The sequence below is a fragment of the Diadema setosum genome, chromosome 8 (genome assembly GCF_964275005.1).
Source record: "Diadema setosum chromosome 8, eeDiaSeto1, whole genome shotgun sequence".
NCBI lineage: Eukaryota > Metazoa > Echinodermata > Echinoidea > Diadematoida > Diadematidae > Diadema > Diadema setosum.
The window spans coordinates 32,660,437-32,686,152 of NC_092692.1; the positions used below are offsets into that span (position 1 = coordinate 32,660,437).

Sequence of the window (25,716 nt, forward strand, 5' to 3'; positions counted from 1 at the left end):
ATTATGGAAATGGTCTGTTCGAATACAACTGTACGTTACAAAATGCTCTGCTGTCGTGCGGGTTGGCAAATAAAACGCCTAAATTCCCTCTACAGATCAATTAGCAAATTCTCAATAACCTCAAAATAAAAATAAAGTGGTCATATCGTATCGATAAATGTATCTTTTTGTGACCTGTATAATCGGATGTCGTTCGCAATGTTTCTACATGAAATGCGGGCTACTTGTGATTAGGAATTCTGACCTTAGTGTGGTAACTGAAATAGTCGAGCAAGACATGGCTTAGTGTTCAAATTTCATGCATACTTCCAATGATTTCTAGACCAATTCGAGAGCTTGTTCCAGCTCATAAGGTGTTTTCTCCAACATTCAGGAGGAATTTCAGTCAGAACTCTGAATGCAACTATTTTTGACAGGTTCTCTGAGCTGTTTCTGCCACTAAGCAGGGACGAAAATATAACTTGAAATTCACTACAAAACTGGTCTAGTACGCTATGCAGGTGAGTGGAACAAAGTGGAACACAAGATTTGTGAGTATTGATGTCGGACTCAGAAACGAAGTCGCGTTTCCTTCTTTACCAGAGTTAGTTGCATAAATCTCAGGACACCTAGGACAGAAAAAGAAACGAGTGATTGTTTCCTTCTTTGCTCTTTGTGTTTATTGCGAAACTGTTTCAATACACATGTATAGTACCATGGTTATCATGTACAAATGCTAAAGGGATAGGATTAGCTTGTGCTAATGTGAAAACCAACCACAGAGAAATATATATTATCAAAACGAGATCTGTAGGAAATACACCAAACACTCACTACCACAGTTAATGTATGTGTAGGCATAATGACAACACACCAACTTACATTATATATTTCTTTCACCATCCACTGCACAGGGATTTTGACAAGGGTGAGCACATCCCGTTTGCATGTAAATCTTGCACATATTCTGTCTTGTATATTTTGGGGGATAAGAGGCTTTGCCATTTTCAACCTTCAAATCCATGATGATGTCGAGTTGCGAACTTCACAGTCTACATCAAACCAACAGTTTATCATGGAGGTAGGAGATAGACCGCCATGTGTTAATATAGAGAAGCATCCCACCTCACGAACTATAAACCCTGTTCTGTCAATGAGGATGTGCATATCATATTCATATATGTTTTGCTGGCAGAATGTGCATACAAACGTTTTAGCATAGGGATGGGGTGAAACAAAGTCTAAATAACTAGTTACCGCAAGATGGAGGCATAATAAGTAGCTTTGCAGACAATAAAAATACAAAGAAAATGTTTAGAAATATCTGCAGCCTTTGCAGACAATAAAAATACAAAGAAAATGTTTAGAAATATCTCCATCCAATACATACTTGTATACACATATCGGTAAAATGTCTTGTACAATTTTTTTTTTCCACATGTAGTTTTATACATGTATCAGCCACAAAGGAAGTTCGTCATCTCTGGCGTGTTCTGTTAGATGTACTCACCTATTCAGCATTTTACAATATCACTAGTGTCTTGAAATGAACATAATGTCTCATACAGTAATTGATACCTGCATATAAGTGCATAAAGAATCACTCATGCGTAATAGATAGTAGGCCTACAACAAAGGGATACTTCACTATGTTACATGTACTATGAGCACACATCTCATAGAATAATCGTAAGACCTAACCAAACTAAGAGCAACCAGTGTCGTCTATTGAAAGTATGTTGCAAGATCATAGATACAAGGAAAATGGTTGTGGAAGGAGTATAAAGTTCGACCCTATAACCATCTCGGTACCCTTTGACCTCCTGATAACCTACATAGTGCCCGTTAGCAGATGAGTACTGTACTCGGTTCTAATGGCCCAGACAGAACAGGAGGGAACCACTCTTCGATTGCCAGCGCCCAATTTGTCGTGCTGCCAATGGACGTACAATGTATGTGCGATATGACGCGTGACGGTATGATCTGTTGCCCCTGTCTGCGGCCCAGGCGTGCTGGTTCTCCAGGTTGTGGCGAACGATGTCGAGTACAGCTGGGTCCAAACAGAGGCGACGGAATCGTGCAGAGAGCGAGTGACACTGCATGTTAGCTTTTCTGCAGTATTTTTTCTCTACGTCATGTGCCATCTCCCTGCACCGCCCACATTTGCACCATGGAGGCACGGCTTCTGGCTCTGGCTCTCGTGGCGGCTGTGGCGGTGGATGAACAAACTGCTCGAAGAAATCTTCGAATAGTCCAGCTGTCCTTTTCAAGTTCGTGATGGCCAGCTCATTGACTTGATCCCTGGTGAGCGCCTCCACCTTGGCCTACGCATGAGAGACAGAAATAAATAAGAAAAATAATGAAACAAATTCTGCCTACAGCTGTACATCAAAAGTACTGTAACACAAAATGCGCATGCATTAATTCATTGACTGTTGATTGTTTGTTTTTGTTTGCATGTTGGTTGACTAGACATCATAACATTCAATGGCAATAGATGATATTATCATGTATTAAGACTTGTTGCTGCAATAAAGGATGCCCATATGGCGACCCTAAAAGCTTGTTCGAGCTCATGCGATGCTTGTCCGAGCTTCGGGAGCAAGTAGGAGCATAAAACCATATGTGACCCTGCACCTCAAAACAAACAAAACGTCGCCAGACATGAATTTCTAGTTAAGACCATATTCCGAAAGAGCAGACTCTAAGCTTGAAAATGATGTATAACTCAAATCAAATGGACTCTCCTAACCTATCTAAATTTTGGAAAGAAAGCACAAACTCAGGAAAACTGTGAACTGAGAAAAGAGGCTCTGAAGTACAGTGTCTATTCAAGCGCTTAATCTTTACCAAACCGTGCTGGCTGAGCGATGAATGGGACAAAAAACAGGAAGTAAACCACCAGAGTAACAACAATGAAGGGATTATCAGATTAAACTGAAAGTATACATGTCTCATTAACACATTCTGTCCATAATCAATGCCAACTTTCAAAGCAGTAGCACTATCCTTTCAAAAGTTATAAGAGTTGAAAGTGAAGAGTGTGGACAAGGTTTTTCAGAAATGAAAAAGGGATTCTGAAGACACACCTAATCACACTATTCTACCTAAAATGTTCGAGATAAACTGCTAAAAAACACACTTTCCTGACCGTTTTACGATACCAAATTTTAGCATAATGTAAAAGAAGACCCGATCTTTCAGAAAATATGAAAAAGTCAAGTTCGGCTAGGTTGACCCATTTCACTTATTTTCAGTCCTCAAGCAAAATCAGTGTGTGCGACTTTATGTTCGTTTTGAGGTGCACTGTCACATATTGTGTCTCTTGTGTCCAGTATTGTTTGTTGCAGGTTCTAGAATTGTTGTCTATGCTAATGAACGGGTTTCTCATGTATTCAGATTGTATTTTTGTAAACAAATAATGACAACCCAACAAACTTTGTCCGCGCTCATGTGAAGTTTGTAACAGCGTCGTGAACAAGGAAGATTATATATTCTGACTGTCTGTGACAAGTTCTTCGAATTGTTGTCAATGAGCGCATGGAAGGAAACAAGTATACATGTAATTGTGTAAATCTGGATACAGTACGAAAATGGTTTATGGAGCAGATTGCAAGTTTCTCCTCCAAATTCAATACGGTCTGTGGGAAAACCAAACCACGTCTTATCAAACCCCACAAGCCACAGGCGATTAAATTACCACTATAAAACATTGTCTTTGGACTTATATGCTCTAGGCGTCACATTAGTATGATGGTTTTATGGCAAATACGTTTCTAAAATATTATATGTTGAGTATATGGGTTCAGGTACATAATTTTGTCAGTCAACTTAATCAATATTTGTGAGTCAAATCATGTAGAAAATCTTTCATTGTACCAATATATCTTCCATATTGTAATTCGTTTAGCAATGCATCAGATTTTCTTGAGGTAACCCTGAATCTTTGGTCATTACTAAACTACAAGATACAATGTAACACGACATATCAATTTATCATATGCAGCTCTGATTGGGATTTCCGATACTTGGCTTAGAAAATTGATTCTGTCTCCTAAATTTGATTTGGAATTGACGAAATTGTGCTAACTAAACTGTGTTGCAACCTTTCCAAATTCATACCGAAATCGAACAACTGATGAGCCCTACATGTACAAAACTTGTACTTTGTATATGTGGCTTCATAACAAACTTCAAGCTTCAAAAAGTCTACTATTTTTCAAGTGCATCCACGATTTCCATGCACACACATGTCAAGGTAACCAGAACTATTTCTGCTATTCCTGTTACCATACTCAGTAGTTAGGTGAAGATTCGATGAACAGAAGTAAATGGGAGGCTTCTTATTTTAATGTCCTATTGACTTCACAGCAGCAAATCTTTATCAATGCTTCAGAGTAACTAAATGTATGTAAACAGGATTGAAGAGAAAAAAGAGCAACAAACGCTTCTCTCCCTGTCTCCTCTTTCCCCTGCCATGAACAATTCAGAAAAAAATACCCCCCCCCCTCCTTTTTCCCCTAGCGTGAATGACGAGAAAGAAAATCCGCAAGACTTCCTCAAATTCTTGAAGTTCTTTTCTGTCTCTTTTTTTTCCCCTCGCACATGAAAGATGCAAAACACACACAGACCCAAGACAGAGACCACTACCATCAGAAAAACAAAAACACCAACTACTAGTAAAGAGACAGAAGTGCTAGACAGGGTTGGGGCCTGGGAAGGGCTACCGACAAAGGAACACGGCGCGCACAAGCATTCTTTCGTGAGATCGTATTACAACTGGCACCTGGTCATGGCCTGGGAACAGCGCCAAGAGCATAGTCTTGTCACAGACCCCAATTATTAGACCTGGTAACATGGTACCCAATAGGGTTACAGCTCGTTATTCCAAAGGTTTGTCATTCCGAAGGCTCTTCCGTCCGCAGATTCGTTATTCCGAAGATTTGTTTTTCCAAATATCATTTCGGATTAACAAATCTTTGGAATAACGCCACAAATGTTCAGATTGATGAACCTTTTTCATTTTCGGATTAACGAACCTCTAGGTATTGGGAATATGTGTGTTTCGGAGTAACGAACTTTCGGAATAATGAACCTTCAGAATATCGAACATTCATTATGTTTGTTTGAGGTATATGTACATTGTACATTGCTCTAGTTTATTGAGATTTGCTACATCCACCTTTGAAGTTTTACCCAATTTTACCCAAAGTCTAATCAAGTGATTATCCCACCTTGCTTCACCCTTGTGCAAAGTTTAGTGAAATTTGCTTGATCCAGTCTTGAGTTTTAATATCACACAGTGAATTTTTAGAATTTGACCTTGACCTTTGACTCTTGCCAATTTTACACAAAATGTTATCAAGTTAGTGCCCTATCATATTTTACCCTTGTGCCAAGTTTGCTGAAATTTGCTCAATACAGTCTTGAGTTATTGCATAAACTGTTTTAGATGACCTTCACTTTTGACCTACGACCAATTTCTAATCAAGTGATTGCCCAATCATACTTCATAGTCGGACTATGTTTAGTCAAATTCCGCTCAGTATTACTCAAGTTATCGCGTATACTAAAGTAGACAGACAGACCAAAAACCCAAAAATATCATGCCTCAAGCACCCATCGGACAGAGGAATAAAAAGGATTCATGGTCAAATTTGTGGGCATTTTATTGTCAATAAGCCTGTGCATAACAATGATAATTTTTAGTTTGATACTCACCTGACTTGGTTCAGGAGGGTCTTAGAGTTGATCGGTGAAAACAACACTCCTCTGCGCAGAGGAGCTCTCCTAGGAGCTGTAAACACAAACAAAGCATACTTAATTAACCACATACATGTAATGCAACAAAGTCATAATTACTTTCAATTATACTAATGACATATATTTTCCGAATGAGTGTCAGTAAATGACATTTTCATGTCGAGTCGAGTACAAAATTTTACAGTTTGATCCTAGATTTTTAGAGTCCTAGTTATCAACGAGCAAGGTAGCACAACACTCCTAGAAAGAACACATCAGTATGTATTATGGTCAAGAAAATTCTCAGGGATACGTGAAAAAAAAAAGTACCCAAAGATATTTATATGCTAATTGGCTGAAAAAAAGTGCAGATATAGGGTGTTGCAAATGCTCTTTTACACACAATTTGTGATCACGATATTGTCTTTTTAATATGGATGGGAATAACATATTGAAAAGGCAATCATTGTACAGTGCATTTACCATGAAAAGTATGATGTGTGGCAAACAGCAGCAATGATCTTGAGTATAATACAGTGTACTTCTCAAAAAGTAAAGGTTACAAACATTCTTTCACAACAAACTCCTAAAATTGAATGGTAATTGGTCAATGGGTATACACTGTAGGACACACTGTGTAGAGTATAGAGTACACATGTATTGTTCCTTTACAATGTAGCTGAGGGATCACACTCTTATCAAAGCAATGGTTTTAAGAGTTTTCATAAAATCAATTGATTTGTATACCGGTATACGAAATAAAAACATTTTTTCTGAATAACTCACAAACTAAACATCGTCTGGTATACTAAAGGCAGTATTCTGACCAAAGAAAACATGTTTTTTTATGTTTTCTCTGAGAGGAACATTTGGATCATTTGGATGGCCATTTGCATTCTTTCATTCCTTATTCAGAACATTGCTTCCAATGCACAAGTTATTTCAGCTGGCATTTTTCCTCTGAGATACGAGGCCGAAGATATCTTGGGCTGCAGAACTTAAAATAACACTAATTTTGCTGATGGTAAACTTCCACTTCAGCAGAACATTTCTGGAAAGAAATAACAGGAACAATGAGTACCGGTATATAACTTGATGTTTCCAGCAGGATACATCCTAAATACTGCATGCTATTTTATGGGTAAAATCAGCAAAAGACTCAAGAAGTCAGATGAATTCCCAGCACTGTTCGTTACAAGGTATCCAGAAATTGGCCAATCATGAGCTATTTTCCATGTTTGGTGTTAGATATCAGCATATCTATCCAAATCAAAATAACTCATCCCAATGTCATGACTGCTTTAGTTGACCAATAAAGGTCTTGAGTTTGAACTTACTTAGTAACTGTAAGTCACCTTTTTTTTTTTTTCGTATCACCGAACAGATGATAAGGAGGTTTGTGTATGAATACATTACACTATTCATGTACTGTGTCTTCAGAGGCAACCATCTACACGTACTATTAGCCACTCAGGAAAAACAAACTGTATGGGGGAGGGCTATTGACAGGCTTAATGAATATTCCAGAATAGTCGGCATCTCTGGGTTTATAGGATATTTTTGTTATCCATCCCGACAGGATTATGCTGTAAGAACAAACAATGATCACAAAATAAATTTCGGACCCTATCAATACTACAATGTACGCTTCAAGAAATCTCACTTGAAGTATCTACCGGCTGGCCCAATTCTTGAGTCCTTGGGAGTTCGAGACGTATCTGGACAGAGCTTCCTGCAGGTAGATCTTCAGCAGTAGTTGCTCTGAAAAACATATGAACTGACAGCTTGTACTACACAATATAACCAAAGACATCTAACTTTGAAGAAAAATTAAATCTCATTGTTATTCCACACAATGTATTTCCATTGGCACAAAATTCCAAGAGTGCCTTGAAACATTGACATCGCCTTAGGGCTCTGTTAGACACTGTAGCTGACCTCTGTGTGTAAAATACCTTTTTAATCAACCTGCAGAGCATGCAAAGAGTAAGGTTTCCATGCAATCAAAATCGTCCACTGGACATTATGGATTCTGAGGTGATTGACAATGCACTACATATTTCAGAGGAGCACAACCTCATAGAAGACAATGCTGTACAATGTTTGTCAGCAACTGCAGAGGTGGAGATGGTTTCTGTCTGTGATGTTGTGCTATCAGCTGCAGAGGCTACAAGTAAGTCAGATTATTCTGATGACCGAGAACTAACACAAAGAAGATGCACAGGGGCAAATAAGTTTATACATCGTGTATACTTTATGCCCAACATCAAGGTAAATCATGGTAAGAGCAGTACAGCATAAAACATAATGTTAGTTGGATACCATGCATACAAATGTACTGTACCCCAGACTTTTCATATCACATTAGTGAATATTATATGAGAGGTTTCAGCAGCACACTAAAAACATGTAGTCTGTCCCCTTTATTACCAATCATGCAGCAATGACCATGTTGAAGAAAGATGAAAATCCCAATAGGTTACTGTAAAAGATTTCTGTGAAACAATACACCATACTGCATGGCCCGGTAGCCTACTGAGATGGTATGACAGTGCGCTAGAGTAGCGTGCGACTGTGCTTTCGTACCAGTAAAGGTGGATGAGACATGGAATTCTTTCATTTCATAAACTAGTGTAAAATGCAATTTCAATTTAAGCGATTTCCATGAATTCCAAACCACTGTTCACGCATCTTTGGGGGCAGATCTACATAATAATCATAATATTGGCTACCCTTTCATGGTATACCAGACATATTGCATTCAGCTTGACGAATATTACACTCGTCCATCGTGCAATATTCATCTGGCTTCACATAATTGATCAGGTATACCACTCAAGGACAGCCAATTACTCCGCTACAAAGCTATCTTGACATCAAGAAATCAGTATTTCTACTACACTGTATATTGATATTATGATGGCAAAGAAAAGGTGCTGAATTTGATGGGAGTGTACATTGGCGTGTAGGGTCTGTACAGTGTAAATGTATGAAATAGCAGTTTTGCATGTGTGACAATTATACATTGTACAAATGTGCCTGTACCTTCCTTTTGTTCTGGCCTTGTATTTCCAATAATGCCCACAAATCAAATCAATTTATTCTGATATGCTCTCTTTGACCTTGGCCATTTGACGTAAAAAACACCCAAATTTTCTCATTTTAAATCTTAGTAAAATTGGTGTCCAGTTACTGAGCCCCAACTGTCCTTAGTTGTTATATTATACAACCTATCGAAACAGGGAACTACAACTGTAACCATACTCGAAAAAGTACAGTACAGGTACGTACATGTATGAAAGGCATAATGAATTATGTCTACGTCTTTCATACAGTCCAGCTCGCAATGCAACGGCGCTGGCAACTAGGTGCAAGTGAGCTCACAAAATCTGACCAACGATAGATTGTGCAATCCTGCAGCCAGGGCCTCCAGTCAGTCCAAGGGTTTGAATACCAAATCTTATTTTTGTAACCAGTGGAGGTGTTGCCTGCAGGATTGTGCGATAAGTGGTACTTGTAACCCATATCCCATGGAGGCACAGGCTGCAGGTCTGCGCAATCTATTGCCGGTCACCATGTGAGTTCAATTGCACCCAGTTGTCTGCAACGTTGCATGCAAGCTGCCCTGTATAAGACTGTCGCTACAACTGTACATGTAGTCAAGCATTTTATTACCATAAGGTTTTGTACGACCAAAAATTATTTTCAATAGCTGATTTAGATATACCGTACTACACGATGTGCAGAAAAATATTCCTTCAAATTTCATGCTCTTTATTGAGTTTTCATGAAGTCCAACACAATGAGTGATGAAAGCTCCAGATGCGTTATCTCTCGCACATAAATCTTTGCTAGTACTAAGATAACTAGACGGTAAGAGTTACAGATCTAACGTTAGTACTACAGTCAGCACTAGTAGTCTAGTAGTGACTAGTAGTACCAGAGCAAATGTACACGCGGTTCCTAGTCCTACTGTAGATCTAGGCCTACAAGTACATGTAACGTTATATGTACAGCTGATGATGTGCTGTCCCCCTGAATATTACCACACATGTGAGAAATGACACCAATCTCGAGATTGCAATTGGAAAACAGATAACATATCTTGAATTGATCATGATTTCCCTTCCTAGAAATTTTGACAATTTGTTGAGGCTGGGTTAGTGAGGAACAATAAGCTAAAAATGAAAACGTTCATATACGGCTAGTGATAATTTACATGTACGGCTGGGTCTACTACTGTGACCGTACACGTTCACTAATTGACTTAATCAGGCCTAGGTCGAGTCATTGTGTCATCATAGTACTTTTTGTCGTAAGTTGGACGTCAGTATTTATTGTGATAATCATTAAAAAAAAAATGTGAATAAGGCTGTTTTAAATTGTGTCATCGTTCATCGCGATAGTTATAGGAATAACGCATGCCGCGGAGTTGTTTAGCGAGTATGCAGTGCACGAGAGGTTTCTTCTGAGCATGCGCACTCCACACGAGCCGAAGGCGAGTGTGGAGTGTGCATGCGAAGAAGAAACCTCGAGTGCACTGCATATATCGCTGAACAACGACGGGAAAATGCGTTATTCCTTTTATAAGATGGCTAAGTAATTTCAAACGCGAGGTGAATATACCTTGTATGAGAAAGAAATAATGAAATAAATCGAATATCAAAGATTTTGAAATTGTACTCACCGTTGGAAAATGGCCCAGAGTAACGTTAGGCTTTCCCCGAGATTACCCCATCCCAGCTTGTGTTGAATACTTACGTACTGTAAAAGTGGATATTTTCGCGTGACTAATTTTTCGCGCTTGGCCGGGTCGCGCTAGTTTCTGGTTGCGCGAAATGCGCGAAAATTTGAACACCGCGAAAATTTCAACCGTGGATTAGACAGTTTGGGTGCGCGAAAATCCCACGGGCGTGCAGGGATAGACACTTTTCGCGAATGATCACGTGGTACACTTTGACCAATCAGCAAGCTGGAAATTACTTAGCCATCTTATAATGCATGATCAACGCTGCGGTACAACTGTACCGGTAATTCAAGTAACGGTAGCGTTATCGTTACATGGATTTGGAAGGTTATAAATTCAGCGTTCAGTGAATGTCATTTGCAACTGAATAAAAAATAGGTACAATTATATATCATACAAGTTGAGTTTCACCCACCTTGGCTTATCAGAGGCTTCTGACTCAGTCTGAGTGCATGTAGAAACTTTCACAACGGGTTGATCCCGCAATCCTGGCACACAGTGCTGATACCCAGTGCGAGTGGTGGACATCCAGCAGATGACCAGCAAAGTCATCCTGTGTTAAATGGCTTGATGGGCCATGAAGGGCAACGTTTATCTTGTTCATTTCTTGCCGATAAACAGCTCGCACCTCCTCCCACTGGATCCAGCATTTACCAAGTCGTATCCGCGACATAATGGCACGCAGATTGAAGTTCGACACAAAGATCAGAATAAACGATTTGAGTGTTGAAGACAGTGTTTGAAAGCACCGAACAGATCGCGAAGTGATTTACGTGACAACGTACGCATAATCATGGGATGTACCATCGATCATGGTATACATACTATGCACTGGACTGCGCATAATGCGGGATCGAAGCAAGCCGCTGCGCTGCAAGACCATCCCCTACGGGAACCTGGTGGTCTGTGTGTTAAGTCTATGGGGATTTCAGAATTCAGTGTGGAAGGGGTTAATTGCTGCACGCCGCTTGGCATTATGGGGGAAATGCTGGGCACCACAGAGAAAAATGAGCCTTATGATGGCGCTAGACATGTTTCTTGCCAGTGCAGACGCACTTTAAAGAGCATGCTAATTAATCGAATTATCATCGCACTGAAAAGGGGGTCATCGGCTGCTCTTTACTGTACAAACAATATAGAAGGTGAGCATCTTCCTTTTTTGAGAATGCCATAAGGGAAGTTTTTGTTTATGTGTATATACTCAACCAAGCGCGCCGGAACACTTCTGGTTTTGGGGGGGCAAAATCTCAGCGGGGGCACATTGTGACGATGTGAGATCCTCGGCGCGGGAGCGAAGCGAGTGAGCGGGGGGGGGGGGGGGGTGGTGAAAAGGGGGATACCCCCCCCCCCCCCCCACACACACACACACTGTAGGGAGCTTTTGTAAAACAGGGTACAAAAGTCGCGTTTATAGACCATTTAAAAGCAAAGTTCTAAGGAATTAAACAGTGAAATATAATCACTGCGAAGGACTATGATTATTACATATGGGAGTACATAATAATGTGATGGTGTGACATCCTCGGCGAGGGTGTGGGAGGGGGTATCCCCCCTCCCACACCCTCGCCGAGGATGTCACGGCAGGGACTTTTTGTAAAGACAGAGTATAAAAGTCGCGTTTATAGCGAATTTAAAGCAAATTTCTAGGGAATTAACATATTGAAAAAATCAGTTGGAAGGACTATGATCATAACATACGGGAGTACATTAATAATGTGATGTGCGAGATCCTCGGCGAGGGAGCGAAGCGAGCGAGCGGGGGGGGGGGGGGGAGGGGGGGAGGGTGTGGGAGGGGGATACCCCCTCCCACGGTAGGGACTTTTTGTAAAAAACAGAGTATAAAAGTCGCGTTTATAGAACATTTAAAAGCAAATTTCTAGGGAATTAACATATTGAAAAAAATCAGTTGGAAGGACCATGATCTTAACATACGGGGGTATATCATGACTGTGATGGTGTGAGATCCTCGTCGAGGGAGCAAAGCGACCGAGCGGGGGAGGGTGTGGGAGGGGGATACCCCCTCCCACGGTAGAGACTTTTTGTAAAAACAGACTATAAAAGTCGCTTTTATAGAGCATTTTAAATCAAATTTCTGAGTAAAAGAATAGTAAAAGAAATTACTGCGAAGGACTATGATACGGGCAGAATGAGCGAACCACTTTCACTTTGCAATTTATCTGAAATGTATTCATTAAAAGCTTAAACGTGATCGCATCGTTCGAACAATAAAACATATACTGCTATAGCAAAGAAGAAAATGAAAAACATAAGGTTTACTAAAGGTATGTTTCAGCGGGCACACTCGAGGACACGAGGCTACCATCTATACACTAAATTTACTCATAAGTTACTATTAGTGTATAGATACAATAATGTATGTTGTTAGTGTATTATAATTTTCGCCCCGTAAGGGGCGAAAATTTTTGTATTTTCAGTTATGAAATTACAACATTTAGACAAGAAATATGCCTTTATTGTTAATTTTGGTCTTTAAATCAGTGATTAATTATTTGTTACAGGGGGCACTTTGGGGGGGCAAAAACTCGTTTTGCCCCCCCCAACATTTTGTTTGGGGGGGCAAGTGCCACCCCTGCCCCCCCGCTTCCGGCGCCCTTGTACTCAACGGTGAGACAAAGAATGATCTCACTCAAGAATTCTTTTATAAAAGCAGTGGGTGTTGTGGACGTAGATCCGAATGTTTCGTTGCTAATTAGAAGGAATGTGAAGTTGAGGTTTTGGTTTTATTCATCTTCCCGGTTCTTTTTTAATCATAACTGTATGTTTTTCAAGTGCATAATGAACGTTGCTAGAGTAAGTTGATGTATTTCTTTCAAATTATTGTCTCACATTTTTTTTGTTCATTTCTTTCACTTGAAATTATCTGTAGTCATGCAATTTTAGGTTTCTTTTATTTTTTATTGTCCTTCGTGGGTAGCAGGTGAACTACATAGTGAAGCTTTTATGTATTTTTTTCCATGTAGAGTTTGCATTCTTGTGATGATCTATATATGCCTACTTGTTTCTTTCCCAAGGATTAATTGAAAATGAAATACTCGCTGATTGTTAGTACTGTGAATTTATGAAACAAATCAAAGAATGAATGCATGGTTGAGCAAGTGCGCTTCCAATTTTGTTTGTTTATTCCATGGAAAAAAAATTAACAGCGCAACAGATTTCAAATTTAGAGAGCTTGGTTTGCCCTCTTGAAGTATAAATGATTCAAAAACTTAAAAAAAAAATGTCTCTTTTAAGACTCACCAAGATTGCCATAGGTGTTCTCGACTTCCGGGTCGGTCAAATACTCATCCATGAAATGAATGAAGCTGCCGGGCTTGCCACAACCCTGGATCTGCAAGGTGTATGGATCGGGTGCCCACAGCGGATTGGCTGGAGCTATGATGACGTCAGCCAGGTCAAATCTGTTTTCTCCAAGTGGACCGTATTCCGGCTTGGGAGTCCAGTGTGAAGGTATGATGATAGTGACATTTCTGAAGAAGAGCTTGTTCCGAGTTGCAGTATACAGGTAGCTGGATCCCTGTGTGAACATTCTCTGGAATTGGAAAGTCCAAGGAGTTTCAAGAGATGGAGTAACAGGGCTTGTGCCGAAAGGGTGGGTTGGGTGGTGGCGCGTCGCGTCAATGGGAACACCACCCTTCGTCCAAAGCCCCCCCCCCCCCCCCCCCGGTTTTGCCGAAAGGGTGCGTTGGTACTTTTTCTCATGTAATATTAAAAGACGAGTTTTGAATTTATATTTAACCTTCAAACAACCATTTCAAAGAGGCTATCGTCCGGATCGGTTTACACTCTATTACCACTTGGTCTACAGCCAGTTGGTCTAATAACCAATTGGTCTAGTCATCATTTCGTCCAATTACTGTTTGGTCTTATCGTTATTTGGTTTAATTACTATTTGGTCTACAGTCAATTCGTCTAATAATAGCCATTTGGTCTATTTTTGGTCTACTATGAGTTGGTCTAATTCCATTTCGTCTAATCATCAAATAGTCTAAAATAAAAAAAAAATGTCCAATATAAATTTGGTGTACACATCAATAAAAAGCCCCCCCCCCCAAAAAAAAAAAAAAAAATAGCCCAGTTGGTCATATAGACGAAACGATGATTGGACCAAATGGTACCTGATTAGACCAGGAGGCTGGCTATTAGGGTTACAGCTCGTTATTCCAAAGGTTCGTTATTCCGAAGGCTCTTTATTCCTAAGATTCGTTATTCCGAAGGTTCATTGTTCCGAATTTCATTTTCTGACTAACCAATGAGTTGAGTTGAGTTTATTAACAACATACATATGAATATGATAACATGATAACATGAAATTCCACAGTGTAAGATACAATAACATGAAATTTTTATGAGAATACAATGATTTTGTACAAGGTTCTTACAGCTTTGCAAGCATATATTTTACATACTTATATCTACCTTACATAAGAATACATGTGTTATAATACATTTAGTTTCGTTGTGATACATTTATCACTGAAAAGGCAAAGAGAATGAATAAGTATGTAATGTAGACATATATGCATAGACAGAGGTTCTGAAAAAAATAATCGAAAAAAAAATAGAAAAAAGAATAGAAAAACAGAAGATAATGTTGTTAAAGGGGGAACCAAAAGTTAGCACAAGTGCTAGTCGAGAATGGTTCTCCCATCATAGCTACATGTATATTTAAGCTGCTTATTGCAAGGTGTACTCTTTTAAAGTAACTGTACTATAGAAGTACATTAAACTGAACACTGAAATTTCTTTTCATCACTAAACTTCTTTTAACAGGTGATTTTTTAGGTTTCTTCTAAATGAAGATCTTGTTCTTTCCTCTTGAACATTTTTGGGCAAACTATTCCAAAACTTTGATCCGACAAAAGATATAGAAAATGTACCATGTGTCGTTTTACATTTCGGGAGTCTAAGCATGGAATGATCTTTGCCTCTAGTCCTGTATGCATGATTCATTGGCTCATAATATTGCGTTACAGAATGTGGTAAATGTCCCTTGTGTAGATCATATACAAAGGTTGACACTGCAAGCTTATGCAGGTCAAAAACATCTAACACTCCTAGACTGGTGAATAATGGCCTAGAACCTGTTCTTAAGGGGGAAAATGTAATTGCTCTCACGGCCATTTTTTTGCGCTAAAAATATGCAATTTAAGTGGCTTCTGTAGGTACTTCCCCATACTTCAATTCCATAAAGTATATGTGATTGTATAAAGAATTTATATAAAAGCATGGGAACATGCCTTGGAACAAAGTATCTTAACTTGAAGATTAAGCCAATTTTGCGCCTAATGCATTTGTTGATACATTTAATCTGATCCTTCCACATCAAGGTCTCATCAATTTGGATACCTACAAAAGATGCTACATTTACTCTTTCTATAACCGTTTCAGAGACTGTTAACACACCTTTAACTGCAATTGGTTGTCTTGGTCCTTTAATAATCATATAATTTGTTTTCTTCAAGTTAATAGTTAATCTATTCACAATACACCATTTCTGTACCTCATTCAATTTTCCATTTACATCATTCATATCAATTTCCTTTGTACCTTTAGGAAATGTATGAAAAATATTTGAATCGTCAGCGAATAGTCTGAACTGAAAATAGTTACATGAGCTAGGTAAGTCATTGATGTATAATAGAAACAGTGTGGGTCCTAGCACTGATCCTTGTGGTACTCCACATGTTATCGTTCTACTACTGGATACTTCATTCTTGTAGCACAATACCTGCGATCGGTTTGAGAGGTAATTTTTGAACCACTGCAACACAATGCCTCTTATGCCATAATATTCTAATTTCGCTGAAAGAATGCGATGATTGATTGTGTCAAACGCCTTTTTGAAATCTATAAATATACCAAGGGTTATTTCACCTTTATCATTTGAATGTATTAATGTATTAACCAAATTGATTAATGATAATTTTGTACTGTAATCCATACTGGTGTCTGTACAAAATTTTAGTGGACTCTAAAAAGTCCATTAGACGACCATTGACTAATTTCTCAAAAATTTTTGCAATTACTGGCAGAACCGAAATAGGTCTGTAATTACCTGGGTCATCCTTGGAACCTTTCTTGAACAAAGGCGTCACTTTTGCAATCTTAAGTGCATCTGGGAATTGGCTCATTTCCAATGACAAATTAAAGATATAAGTCAATGGGGAAACAATATATGGTGCTGCGTCCTTGATCAATCTTATTGACAAATTATCATAACCATGAGACTTTGTAGCATCAAGAGCATATACAATATCCATAATTTCTTCTTCTCTTATAGGTTTCCAAGCCAAAGACTTTGTGTTTCTGGCACCCAAATAATCTTGAAAACAACTATTAGGAGGCCCATTTGGTATTTGTTCTGCCAAATTTGACCCAACAGTGACAAAGTAGTTATTGAGTTCTTGGGCTATTTCATTTTCAGAAGATACAACTTTATCAATTCCACCTTGATTAATAGTTAACTTTTCTATATCCAAATGCTTATTCTTACCCTTTCTACCAATTAACTCATTAATAGTATCCCAGGTCTTTGTCATGTTACTTTTATTACGATTAAAAGAATTGCAATAATATAATCTCTTTGCATTTTTAATGACTGTTACCAAAGTGTTTCGATACCTTTTATACTTGTTTCCGTATTCGTCACTAAAATTTGAAGACCTGTAGTTTTTGTATAAGTTGTGCTTCTTCTTGATGGATTTAAGAATCGCTGATGTGATCCAAGGTTTCTTTGGGCTGTTCTTTTTCTGGGATACATTATATTCTATTGTAGGTGCATGCTTATCACATATTTTCTCAAACATATCATGAAAAACTTTATAACGAACCTTCGGAATAACGCCACAAATTTTCGGATTAACGAACCCTTTTTCATTTTCGGATTAACGAACCTCTAGGTATAGGGAATTGCGTGTTTCGGTTTAACGACCCTTCGGAATAGCGAACCTTCGGAATAACGAACAGCACCCGGCTATTAAACCAAATGACAATAAGATCAATGGTTATTAGACTAAATGGGCGTAGACTAATGATGATAGACAGAGGCTAGACCAACTGGGAAATGGACCAAAATTAATGATGTGTAGACCAAATTTATATTGGACAAATTTGGTTTTATTTTAGACCATTTGATGACTAGGCGAAATGGAATTAGACCAACTCATAATAGACCAAATCGGTATTTGATGATATAAATTGGTGTTAGACCAAAAATAGACCAAATGGCTATTATTAGACGAATTGACTGTAGACCAAATAGTAATTAAACCAAATAACAATTAGACCAAACAGTAATTGGACGAAATGATGACTAGATCAACTGGTTAGTAGACCAACTGATATTAAACAGTCTATTAGACCAACTGGCTGTAGACCAAGTGGTAATAGAGTGTAAACCGATCAGGACGATAGCCTCTTTGAAATGGTTGTTTGAAGGTTAAACATAAATTCAAAACTCGTCTTTTAATATTACATGAGAAAAAGTACCAACGCACCCTTTCGGCAAAACCGGGGAGGGGGGGGGGGGCGCTTTGGACGAAGGGTGGGGTTCCAGTCAACGCGACGCGACCCAACGCTCCCAACGCATCCTTTCGGCAAAACCGGGGGGGGGGGGGGGCTTTTGACGAAGGGGGGTGTTCCCATCAACGCGACGCGCCACCACCCAACCCACCCTTTCGGCACAAGCCGAGTAACAGTGTTATTCCCTTTGATCCCATGTTTGATGCCGCCACTAAGAAATATTTGAAGTATGTGCTAAACTGGAGCTACCCACAGATAGGAAGACAATTGATTCATGTGGCTTGCATCATGACTTGTCTCTCTCAAAGGAAGATATGTACAGTCAGTCCGCAGCACCCGATAATTCGCTCGTATTTATTCAACTCGTATGCAAGCCCGCTCTAGGCTTGCATACGTAATGAGCTGCGTAAGGGGATTTTGTCCTTGGGCTTTCGACAACAAAAATACACCTTATGTTCACAAATTTGGTATCGAATTCAAGGAAAATATGTAAACTATCGTCACATGTGACTCAAATTATTGTAAATGAAAAATATCATAGCGTAATTTGAGCTTGAAAACTGATGAAAAAAGTAATTCGTGCAGTACACGTTCAAAACGTCAAAAAAAAATATCAAATTCACCTTGCGTCTCAATGAAAATGCTTTATTTGGTAGTCCATCTCCTAATCTTTGTATCCATGTAAGAATCTTGACAATTTGTTGCTTAATCCGGTCAGGAACCAGTAAAATATACATCGATGTCAGTGCTGATCAGCTTGAAACCGTGCAATCTCAAGAGTAAGCTCTCTCATTGGACAGCGCTTGCATTCAGCGCTTGCATTACGTCATTACGCTGCTACATAACGGTTTCATGCCACTTGCGGTTTCTAGGCACGCGTGTAGTTCAAGCGCTGAATGCAAGCACTGTCCAATGAGAGAGCTCTTTCGCGCCACTGTACACTTTGTGTAGAGCATACTTCCGGCTTAGGAGTGAATTTTACAGACATTTCAAAACGGAAAAACTAGTATAAATCATGCTTGCGTCTCCTTGACTCCAATATATGATTAGCATCTAAGTTTCCTCTCTACGAAAAAGTCAAAATCAGAAACAACAGTTTCTTAATCCGGTCAGGAACCAAAAAAGAACTTTAGACGACAAAATCTTCCGTGAAAAGCAGGTAAAATTTACGCAAATTCAACTGATTATTTAGTCATGATAAGGTCCGATATTATACGCAAATTTAGTATCAAAATAAAGATCAAAGTCTGGAGAACAATTTACGGTGACTTGTAGCCATGACGAATGTATGTACAAGTCGCTACACTGTGAAAACCATAGCCTTATCAAAGTCTCGCAAAATCTCGCACGACGAGACACCTTTCGAACGCAAAGATCGTCAACGAGAGTGCTGAATAAATCTTGCCGGATCGGCTCATTAGCTTACGTGCTGCGGACTGACTGTGTATTTATGATGGCAATTACTCTTCGCCGTCCCTTCTCATGAAACATGAGCTGTACATAAAAGTACAGGCACAGGGATGGGCGAATAAAGATTCCACAAAAATTGATGAAATAAGAATTAAGATTACTCGACTTTGCATGTTTTTACACTAATCTAACATATGAATTAATAGAGAATTACACTTGAAGATAATACCATTTTATCAGTTTCATTTGTCGGAAGTGATCGGAAAGATAATTAAAACCGCTTTCCAGTAAGGATGCAGTTTCACATATTTTCACAACGTACGGCTCAGATTTACACTTTTTGACATAATCCTGGACATGATTTACTTTCTTTTTCATAAGCCTTATTATAAGCTGAAATTTAATTTCCTTTAATACAACAACATTATGTTAGCGTTCCAAATGAATGATCACATTGCTCGGAAAGACGGCGGCATCGAACCCCGATCATCAAAGGCACAAATGCACCTGTGGAATTCTTTTGTACGTCCAAAGAAAACCGACAGCAGTTTGAATGTTTACAGCCAGTTGGAACTCCATTTCTCAAAACTCCTTAGTAAGACATTTCAGTAACATGTTTTTAGGTATTTCAACTACTGTTTGAATAGTGTGCGATTGCAGACTATATGGAAATCACCTCCTCCCTCCGAGACAATATTGGGACCCTTGGGACCTACACTCAACAAGCTTTCCATCGTATTTCTCTTTGCATCCTTTACTTTGATTGAAAATGACACATCGACCGCTATAATATGTTTGTATTCCTATTTCTTTTTGTATATATCCAAGCTGGACATTCTGTCTTATTATATTTTGTTATATTTTATGTATTTTCCATCGAGAAATACGAAAATGAAATTGAAATTGAAATTACTCTCCTGAAAACTACCCTTCTGATAACTAACTATTATTACCCCCCAGGTCACCTCACAGGACAGTTACCACCAGAACAGCTACAGAATAATCATTAGTTAAATGACACAAGACTTAAAACAAAGAACAACGTCAAAAAATAAGCAGAATATAAAACCAAAAAATAACAAATACACACAAATGCACGCCATAAAGGTGACCCGTATCTTCTGTGCTCAAACTGCTCAGTGTATAGGCTCGCAAAGGCGGAGCATAAGAATCAGCATTAAAGGAGAACTGCGGGTGATTCTCAGACTCTTACATTTGGATGATTATAAATTGGTTATACTGGGTACATAGTTTTAGAATTTATAGTGACTGAAATAAGCATGAGATAAGGAATAAGAATGTTTTCCATATCTATAACTTATCACAATGAACAAGGAAGATGACATGCACCTTAAGAATCCGTGAGTGGGGGCTCAAGACTGCAGAACAAAAGAAAAAAAAATATGCATAAATTCTATTCAGGTGACATTTTGTTCAGCAACCGGTATTGTAATGGAATTAGATTGTTATCACTTCTGAAATATGTGAGCCTCCTAATCATGCATTCTAACTACGAACTCCCACTCATGCTTTCTTGTGGTGAAGCTAGCTACTATACAGTACAGTCGAAATAGGGTTTGTTATTATTAACATTATTTTGTTGGGTTATTTCTAATGTTTGTTTTTCTTGTTTAAAGGTTCGTCAATCCGAAAATGATAGGAATCTTCATTATTCCGAATGTTCGTTAATCCAAGAGTGAAAAAAGAAAGATGAGTACACAATCAAAACTTCCGAATTGCCATCCTAATTTGTCTTCTTATTAACGAACCTCCCTCATTTTCAGACTAACGATCCTTCGGTATAAGGAACATTATTTCATTTTGGGATTAACGAACCTTTGGAACAACGAGCCTTATTTCACTTCTGGAATTACGAATTTTCCGAATAACGAACCTTCGAAAAAACGTTCAAAGTTCCGGATTAACAATCTTTATTTCACTTTCGAATGAACGGGCTTTCGGAATGACTAGCCTTCAGAATAACGAGCGTTGGGAATAACGAGCCTGCGTACAACCGAACCTTAAGTAACCAACTGGGGATTATAGGCCGTAACCGAATCCTTAACCATCACTTCTTATAATTTCGTTTTCAAACTAAGCATGAAAAGGAAATTTATGAGATTCTCTGCTCAAAGACCACAATGATTTCCACAAATCTAATCATGGAGCTGCCGATTTATGTACTACACGACATGAAATTATGAAATTATGAAAATGCCTGGAAATTCCCTTTGATTGCAAACAAGTGTTTGCATGAAGACCGACGTCAACTATTTTTCACAACGTAATTCCAAGGACGAAAAATGCATCGTTCTAGGAAGGAAAAATTCTTGAAAATAGCTGATTTTTCTTTGAGATAATCGACTAACGGTGTATAATGATAGGGATGTTGATGTGTGTGTGTGTGTGTGTGTGTGTTTGTGTATGGGGGATGGAAGGTTGGCATAGGGTTTATTGTTAGCATCATTTCTCTAACAGGAAATTATCTTTTCAAGACTAAAGTTCGTTGAAAACATCAAACAATCCAGTTTGTTAGTTCCACTTTGCGCTTGCGCAGAAAAGGTAATTTGTGATTGGAACAGATGTGATCTTTTTAAACTCAATGAGATAGCCATTTGTGTTGCAATGATTATTCATGAAGTGAATGACATAAAATGGTACTTTCATGCATTTCCATCTGACGACAATAAACACTATTTAAAAAAGGGAAGTATATTATGCAGTGATAAATGATGCAGTGATAAATGATAATAGTTTTTAGTGCATTCAAAGAAGAATAACAAAAATAGATGCTTCAAAAAGTACATTGACCAGCCATCAAGGTCATCTTCTCTACGCAAGTTCATTCTTTGTTTGACTATGGATTTCATAGATTGTTACGTTAGGCAATCATATGCTATGTATCGCTTTGAAAACGAGTGAAGTGCCTCACCAACCGAGAAAAAAAAAGAAGGATCTTGTAGGAAATATACAGATAAGCTAGTTATGTACGAGCTGGTTTATCTGAAGCACCTAGTAAAATATGTATCAAATTAGCTTTGATAGCTACGTTATACAGATTACACACAATAATGCTTATCGTTGGCAGAAGATAACGTTCGGGAAAGAACGAGGTAACAATGGTTTTTTGCACGAATGGATGATTATGAATTAACGAATCATATACAGAAAAAATATATATTTTACACCATGCATGCTATGTATTTCATTTCCTTTTTTCATATTTTTTCATATACTTTTCTCTCTCTTTTTTTTTTGTATTTTTGCCAGTATGCATTCTTGTGTTTGTCTGTATCATTTATCTTTTGCAAAGTCGAATGTTTATGTTTGTGATGTTATTCCAGATTTATTATGTGATAGTTTTGTTGGCAAAAAAGAATGAAAATGAATGAATTGAATTGAATTGAATTGAATTGAATTGAATATCATCAGACAACACAAAACTATTACAAATCAACCACAATTGCTTGTGCAAGTAGGTGAAAAGGCACATGTGGTTGTTGCAATAAAGTTAAATTGAACTCCGAAAAAAAAAAAAGGTTTCGAGATCTGAATTTGATCTACTACTTTTCCTTTCTCTTAGTAATGAGTTAGTTGACACATGCATGGAACCATCAGAAGCAATATTCAATTTTTCTTTAAAATGTTGCCCTGCTTGTATGATTATATTAAGTAATAATGCCATCGGGGAATGGACAGTTTTTAAAGGAAAGGACAGATTTAACACCATGGTTGTTAAATCTAACACCGATCAAGTGTCATTAGAGGACCACACCCACAGGTTTTAGAAAGTATTTTATGGTGGTGTTGAAAAGAGTTCACCTGGTACTTCGTGGTGTTAATTTGACACTGTAGCTGGTGATATTTTGACACTGCTCTGGTGTTAATTCAACAATGACACTGCATGGTGTTGATTTGATATTGCTTGTGTTAGTGTCAATGGTATAACACCCGTCTAGCTTCATAGGAGACCACACCAACTGGTGTTCTGTGGTGCAAATGTGTTCACACTTTATTTTTCTAAAAAATCAAGTATTTTATCGGAAAACTCTTCATTGTCTTGTAAATAGTTGAAGTTCAATGTCAATAAGAACAGTAACAAGAAACTATTAGAAAAAAAAGACAATGTTATATTTTGAAATGACACCCGGAGGTATTAATCTAACACCATAAATGAGCACAGGAAATTTAACACCAGCTCGGTCTTTTATCAACAGCGGCCTTTTTGCAGTGTACCATGTGTAAACAATGTTATAAAAGGATGTTCCGAAAAGATGCATGTAGCTGAAAGACAAAGGGTGTGAGCCCAGGGACAATCACAAATTAATGATAGAATTAAAAAAAAAAAAATCCACGCAACAGAAGATGTCAATGACCGACCCATCAGGAGAGGATGTTCGAAGATCGCAACAACAACAACAACAACAACAAACAGACCATTACATATGAGTGCTTGCTCTGCAGGATAGCAGGAGAACGTCACAAAGCATCCAACGAAGTGAGAAAATACAATACAAGGGGATCTGACGTCTGATCAGACAACGAGAAATCGCCTCCACATGCTGACCATCTCCGAGCGAAAAAGACCTCAAAGAAGCCAACAATAACTCTCTGACAAAAGCAGACCCGCCTTCGTTCGTTCTGCGAATATCTCCGCTGGATTATTTTCATTGAAAGCACTGAACATTAATGAAATCAAAGATCCCTTTGACAACAAAGATGACAGATCATGCAAATCAATCCCCTGTCGCTTCAGTTGTTTATTACCTTGATGTGTAAATGTGAAAGTTCGGCGAGATAAGTAGCTCGATATCTTTTCTTTTTTTTTAAATGCTCATATTGAAATTTGTTTGTTGTTTGTTTAGTTGAGCACAATCATGTTCCTTTGATTTCAAGTGAATGCTGATGTTAGAACGCATAACAACCGAACAGGCATTAAAAAACTCACTTGTCAGTATTAAACATGGTAAAAAGGGCCAAAATCCGTGGCTTACCAACTTTGGGTCATTTTACAACTTTTCAATTTTGTCTTTTTATCCAACATTTCAAATCGCTGCTCCTCCGTGTATGTAAGCCATAATTAGAACTAGAATAGGGTAGCAATTTACAGGAAATTTTATACATTTTCTGTTCATATCAACATAATATGCGTCGATTAATACTGAGATAAGAAATAGACAACCACAAACTCAGATTTCCAAACTTTACGTATACACATACATAGATGACAAATAACTTAGAAATCATATATTTTGTTTCTACCGAGCTCATGATTAATACACTTCACCTTTAATTAAGGTTGGGTTATAGTTTCAACAACAGAATTTCGTTACGTCGATAAGCAGATAAGTAACTTTCGAACTAAGCGGTATGGGAGATCCTCATTGTTAACGCGACGTTGACGGATGGAAGAAGGCTGCAGGTACATAAATGACAAAGTCAGACAATAGAATAATGGTTTGTGATAGAGGCTGGAGAGAAGATAATGACAGACTGTAAAGACGGTATCACTATAACCTAAAGGCAGATAGATGCTTCCCCTAGATCTTTCCATGCAACCAGGACAACAATTGTTGTTTTTTTTTTACTTCTCACAACGCTTCCCCCTCAAAGACATTGTCAAAGCAGACAATGGCATGAAACCATGACGTGTTGTGCTCTCTTTTAAAAAAGGGGTAATGCCGCTCAGTTATGGCTCAATTTTCCAGGAGCCCATGCATGATGATTGAAAATAAAGGTAGACTAACAGATAATATACCTTTTATGTTGACGTGTTATTTAAAAACAGTGGGGGTATCAACAACAGTGTTAACAATTAATGGAAAGCTGTGAAATGAATTCCCTTTATATTTCAAACAGAAACGTTTCCCTTCGTTCTAGAGATATTGTGGAGCTATTCTGCATGCCTTTAATTTGTCATTAGGAGTAGGATCACACCATGTTTTGTTTGAGATATAATATCTAAATTGGAAATAGGATACATTGATTGCTTTGACATTAGATTAATGTTGCTCTTACATCATCAAAAGATAGAGCAAACTTTTAGAGCAAGTGAGTAACATTGCTTGAACATTGTTGAAATGCTGTCTTGCAAACGAGTACGAATCTTTGATAAATCCATCGTCAGAGACCATTATCTGTAAAGTGGTAATTAGGAAGTTTTCACCAGCTCAATTCATAGAATGTTCGATATTGAAACTTCTCGGGTTTCAAACGCATTGTCATACCTCTTCTTATTTGAGGGTCAACATCAATATGATTTTTTTTTAATCTGCAAAATTATTCAAATGTCATGG

The 25,716-nt window shown here is 38.2% G+C and overlaps 1 long non-coding RNA gene across 2 annotated transcripts; it reads right to left on the reverse strand.

Moving 5' to 3' along the window:
* Positions 1-468: 468 nt before the first annotated feature.
* LOC140231631 (uncharacterized) lies at positions 469-10,985 on the reverse strand. 2 transcript variants are annotated; one of them, XR_011901448.1, is made up of 4 exons: positions 10,884-10,985; positions 7,385-7,482; positions 5,701-5,776; positions 469-2,303 (listed from the first exon to the last, which is right to left on the reverse strand). It is a non-coding gene; the product is annotated as an uncharacterized lncRNA (long non-coding RNA). The 2 variants fall into 2 exon arrangements; XR_011901449.1 differs by lacking the exon at positions 10,884-10,985 and adding an exon at positions 10,409-10,476.
* Positions 10,986-25,716: the final 14,731 nt, after the last annotated feature.